This window comes from Lampetra fluviatilis, chromosome 3, assembly GCF_964198595.1.
Source record: "Lampetra fluviatilis chromosome 3, kcLamFluv1.1, whole genome shotgun sequence".
NCBI lineage: Eukaryota > Metazoa > Chordata > Hyperoartia > Petromyzontiformes > Petromyzontidae > Lampetra > Lampetra fluviatilis.
The window spans coordinates 10536082-10542081 of NC_136277.1; the positions used below are offsets into that span (position 1 = coordinate 10536082).

General features: G+C 45.2%; 1 protein-coding gene across 1 annotated transcript in view; it reads right to left on the reverse strand.

The window, feature by feature from the left end:
* The window catches only part of TXN (thioredoxin), a 38206-nt gene extending 34670 nt beyond the window's left edge, over positions 1 to 3536 (reverse strand). The window contains exon 1 of the mRNA XM_078882568.1: positions 3417 to 3536. The gene's annotated coding sequence lies outside the window, so the exon portion shown is untranslated. The remainder of the gene's footprint in view (positions 1 to 3416) is intronic.
* Positions 3537 to 6000: the final 2464 nt, after the last annotated feature.

A 6000-nucleotide genomic window follows, 5' to 3' on the forward strand; every position in this document is an offset into this window, starting at 1 on the left:
CCTCTCTGATACTCGTGTCTCTGTCTCTTCAAATCTTCACTCGCAGGACATACATTTACCGATCTCGTCAAGACGCATAAACCGTCATGCAAACTCCGGTCATCCTCGCAGCGACTTTTGGCGAGCCATTGAACAAAGATGGCCACTCCATCGCGCGCGCTTACAGATGCACTTCTGCGGCCGTCTGGAACGCTCTTCCTTCCGATATTCGGAAGCCACCAGAGCTATGCAACTTTTAAACAATCTAGATTGAACACGAATTTCTTCAGAACTTATTTTTGTGTTTAGTTTGTCGTCTGTTCCCCTGCACCTAAGAGTAGCACGGTTGGCTACGTACATTGCGAAAGAAGTTCAACATACATATATCTCGTCTGTCCATTTCTCCTTCCATATATCTCCCGTGCCATTTCACTCTCTGCCAGGGTTTCCCAAACTCCAGTCCTACAAGCTACGTCAATTAACGCTGTCTGCGTTGAGAGCCGATTCAAACTAGAATATTCGTGTGTGTGTGTGTGAGATGCAGACAGCGATAATTGCTTAGCACGTCACGTGGGACGTGTTTAACCATCATCGGGCGTGTGCAGCTTGTAACGGGTTGACTTGTACGCAAGTGTAGTGAGTTCTCAGTGAGTCAGACGACGTAGTTGAGGCACACTCTTTTATTTAACCAAAGGCGGTAACAATACTTGAAGGGGTAACGGCCCCTTCACCCGTACTCAATGGGAAACACCCCTAGCACTATTCCCTGACTGTCCTATTCCCAGTCCTCCGCTATGAGTGCTAGGGGAGGCTATCTGATCCGGCCCTGGTCAAGCACGGATCCCGGCACCCAGCCAACCAGACCGGCTCTTACAAGAGCAGCGGTCCTGAAGCTCTTGGGGCCGCGCCACTGGCTTGCCCTGCTCGGCCCTGAGAAGGACAGCGAGCCAGGGGAGACCCAGGGCCTATTCTGCCGGTCTTCAGTCTTCCCTGGTAAGCTTCTAACACACTGCCTCCGAGCCCTCTGGCTCCCTGTCTTTTATAGGGATCCTCTCCGAGGGGTGGGGCTATGGGGGATCACAGCGCCCCCATGGCCCCCCAGGATTAACCGATGCGGACGTGGATGTAGACACCCGTGTGTGGGTGCAGACACCCTTGTGTTTCTGTCCGCCTTTCCCCGTAACAATCCCTACATAAGCATATTGGTGAAAGCGAAAAGACATAGTGTGGTGAATCGCGAGGAATGGAAATCCTAATTTATACATCTCACTCAACATCCCCTTGTTGTGTCTCTGCTTCTCTTACTCCACATACTTCCTTACGTGGGGCGCCACGGTGGAAAGATGTTAACTACCTCGCCTGGTATACAGGAGGTCGTGAGTTCCATTTCGATCCTGATGATGCCTGTATAGTTAGAGTTTGCAGTAGCTTTCTCCTCGTGGTCACATGGATTTTTCTCCGGGTCCTCCGGTTTTCCCCCTCTACATTTAGAATCAACATCACGCGTTTTAGAGTATTTGGTTGCTATACACTTCCACATGACAAGCCACTCGTTAAGCTGTCATTTGTGGTTAGGTCGCTTCTGAAAAAGAGCCATATACCTCAGTGTACCTTACCTGGTAAAATAAAAAATAGTTTAGTTTAAATAGTTTCATACACAGTACAGTATCTCCTTGTCTGTTTCTGCTTCTCTCACTCATGTAATTTAAATCTAAATTTAAAACTCATTCCTGTAGAACTGCTTTTTGTGTTTAGTTCGCTGTCCTTTCACCACGCCCTCGATTAGCGCCGTTGCCTACGTACAGTGCGAAAGAAGTTCAACATACACACCTGTAACTCCTAGTTGTGTACGTGTGGCAAATGTTGCATTGGTCAGATGTTTTTTTTTTTGGGAGGGGGGGGGGGTATCTTAATAAGAACCTGAGTAGACATGTACGGGACTAAAATAGCCAGAATGAGGAAAAACACGTCTGGAATTTGAATTGCAGGGCGTGAAATATCCCAGCCTGAAAATAGGTGCGTTAGTGTTTATAGGTGGCTATCGGAATGCGGGTAAACGACACACAAATTTGCTCACTCTCACGCCCACTCTCATATTACGGGGCTTCGTGAATTCTCGATTTAAAGCTTTCGTGACTGTAGGGATTCATATTCTTGGATTTTTCGGTAAAGTCACGTAGAAGGGAAATGATAAAATACTAAAACAATAAAATTCTCACAACGTTTCGGCCACAACACAAGGACGACTGCTTGTGTTGTGGCCGAAACATCGTGATCATTTTATTGTTTTATTTTTTATTATTTTATTATTTCCCTTCTACGTGCTTTTACCGAAAGATCCAAGAATATACTTCGCGAAATCGTTCCATCGCCCACGACTTACTCTTTTTTGCGTTTCAGTTCAGCTTTTTGTTTTATTGCGGATGAGTAAGAGTGACGGGAAATGAGGGTCCAAGGACAGCCCTTGGCTCGTGTTCTTTATCTAAAATACCAATGTAATATGTACACATACACAGTCTACAAAGACAAATATACTCACGTTTGACCTCATAGACTGTAAAGGTGTAACAGCACGCTGACCTTGGTAGCGACAGTTTGGTGGATGCCTCAAATGTGGCACAGTGTAACGTATAAGCATGAACAGACGCACTATATTTTAGTCGTTCGTCTTCTAAAACTTAAAACAAAAGTCTTTGTTGAATAACATCCCAATTGCAGAGGGAATTTGCTTAGCTGCACATAATACATATGTATATAAAACACGCAGCTTCAAGGGGAACCTACTGGCAACTACGATCTCAAACACCCAAAGCATAACGAGTGGTTAGAACCCGAAACAGAGGACATAGCTTCAGCCAAGCCGTGCCAATCACCGACTTAAGAATTACAATGTGTATTACTACTGGAGGAATTCGATGAGCTATAAAGCTATTACACGCTTTTATTTTACTCACTCTGTCTGTTGTTGTTGTCGTATCCTCAAATCTTGAAACTCAATTTTAACCCACTTCCCAATGTCGTATCGACTGCAAACTTGGTATACTTATGTCTTACTGATGACAATACTATATTCTATCATAAAAAATATATATCTTTTAAATATTCTTTTTAATATGTTATGTTTCGGCTTGGGTCTAATTGTCCACGCTCAACTAACGTTGGCTGTAAATCACCACGGTCCCCTTACGTTATGGCAAGCTTCGGGGCCACTTCCTGGAGTCGTGGAGTTTTGCCATTACGAGTACGGTTCGTTTCATTAAAGCGTGTTTTTAAAACGTATTTTTAAATATTACTTATTTTTCACAGACGTCCAATAGGGGCGGATCAGGACGTTACAGCAACAAACAATACAAAACACGATAGGGGTGCAACATACAGCAAAGGGAAACCAAACCATGAAAAAAAAGACAAATAAAAAAAACTTTTTTTTATCTTACCAGATAAAGCCCACAGAGCGATTCGCTTATTTTTTAGAAGCGACCTGGCCACAAATAATAGCTCAACAAAGTGGCTTATCACGTGCAAATTTATAGCGGCAAAAGAATCTAAATGATGAATGCGGGCCACAAACCAGCCACGAAACGCCCACGGAATTCATGCTCTTAGCGTGCTGTTTAAATAGGCCCCGGCCAACCAGTTCTCCCAGGTTGGATCCACATTTCATGGCGATAAAGCCCTCCCTTCAACATCACCCCACCACAATCCGCACCTCGGATTAGCACGGTTGGCTACGTACGGTGCGAAAGAAGTTCAACATACAATCTGATCTAGCTCGAACCCAATGACCCCACCAGCGTGAATTCATCCCTGATTCGCCACATCTCTGGAACTTTCCCGAAAACGAATTCCCTCTCCAGGCTGCTTGGGTTCGCCTCCCAGCCCAGTTTGACTCCTCACCCATTTAGCCAACACAATACGGTACACTATCCCTTGCCCATACCCACACCTCCACAATGGATGCCATGTGGGACTTGCGATCAACTACAGAGGCAAGTGTTGTTAGCGAGCATCTATTAAGGCCGGCACAGCTGACGAGGAATGTAGTGTGCCTCGCACCGCGCTCAGCCACCTTTGCCCATTGCTGATGTTTCGAGATCACAGCAGTTTATGACATTCTTGTGAAAGGTGCCTTATAAGCGCAAATTGATATTGTCAAGACTGGGTTGACCTCGGGAAGGCTAAAGTATTGGTTCGCATACCACTAGCCACTGGTGTTCGCTGTGACTGGGAATCAAATTCACGTCGCTTGATACTTGATACAGCAAATCTGGCTGTGACGGTCCCGCCTGATGACGAAGACTTGTGTTGCCTCTGAAACGTCGTGATTTGTATTATTTTATTTTTATGAATTTTTATTTCATTTTTTACCTACGTGACTTTACCGAAAAAACTAATAGTATGAATCCTTGCAGTCACGAAAGCTTCAAATCTAGAAGTGATTGTTACTCACCATTCAGCAGACCTGTAGTTTCACCTATTGTCAATAAGGGGGCAGAGGCATTACCTCGCCAGGGCAAATGTCCATGGGCCAGAAAGAGGCCAACGGCGGATCCCAGTAAATGGATCCTGGGACACATTCCCCAGGCCCCCAGGTGGGGGGGGACCGGGGGAATGATGTCACCTTCCAGAGAGTTCCAGAAGGAGGGCGTGGCTAGGGTGGAGCAAGCCACGAACGAGTTTATAAGCCAGAGCACTCAGAGATAGGCCTCAGCAAGGTAAGATAATTTACCCCTTTTTACCGGGTAAAAGGGTAAAGGTAAAGGGTAAAGGTGTCGACATGCCAAGGGGTAAGGTAAAGGTAGCGCAAAGTATTACCCGGTAAATACGGTGCCTTGTTTACCGCTAAAATCTCCGTGGCGCAGTCCGTGGCCTCCATTTAATAAGCAATATTTAAAGATACTCTTTTTTTTAAACACGCTTTTATTAAATGTACTAGTAATGGCAGAACTCCACAACTCCAGGAAGTGGCCCCGAAGCTTGCCACAACGTAGGGGGCTGTGGCCAATTACAGCCAACGTCAGTTGACCGTGGACAATTAGACCCAAGCCGAAACATAACATATACAAATAATGTTAAAATATATATATATTTTTTATGATAGAATATAGTATTGTCATCAGAATGACATAAGTATACCAAGTTTGCAGTCGATACCACATTTGGAAGTGGGTTAAAATTGAGTTACAATATTTGGGGACACAACAACGACAACAATAACAAACAGAGTGAGTTAAAAGAAAACGTGTAAAATTGGAATCATCGAGAGTATTCTATATGAATAAAGTGCTCTACCTAGAATTTACTGTTATAAACCTTTTTCATGTGTAGCAATACCCCAGTAATTACCCTGTAATGGGGTAATTTGTATGGGGTAAGGGTAAAAGGTAGGTTCGTTGCTTTTTACCTTTAACCTTATACCTTACCTGCTAAAGGGTAAAAGGTAGGGTAGAGTGATTGTATTGTGGTAAGGTAAAAGGTAGGGTAAAGGTAGGCTTGTTGTTTTTACCTTTTAACTTTTACCTTACCTTGCCGAGGCCTACTCAGAGATCTGGCTCAGTTATCTCCACACTGAAGACCGGGCTGGAGAATAGGACCCTGGACCCCAAGCCCCGCGGCCCTTCTAAAGGCCGGAGCTCAGTGAGGCTAGTGGTCAGGAGCCATGGACCAGGAGGTCGGGTCAGTCAGCCTCCCATAGGTCCCAGCCGGAGGACGATAGGGAACGGGTTACCAGTGTTAGGTCCCGTATCGTTCGGGGGCTATACCTCCCTAGGTATTGGGTGAGGGGACCGATATACCCTTCAATAAACCAAATTGTTGCCTCATAAGAAGTTTATTTGTCAGTATTTACAACACTACACTTTGCTTCAAAGCGCAGTGCGCTAACCACTGTCCCATCGATCTACAAAACACCTACATCATATTAAATACAGCAGTGGTTCTCAGAGTGTGGTCCCGCGACCCCCATTGGTCCGCGACAGTCCTCCAGGTAGTCCGCGGGGCTGTGATTCAAATGCAGGTTGA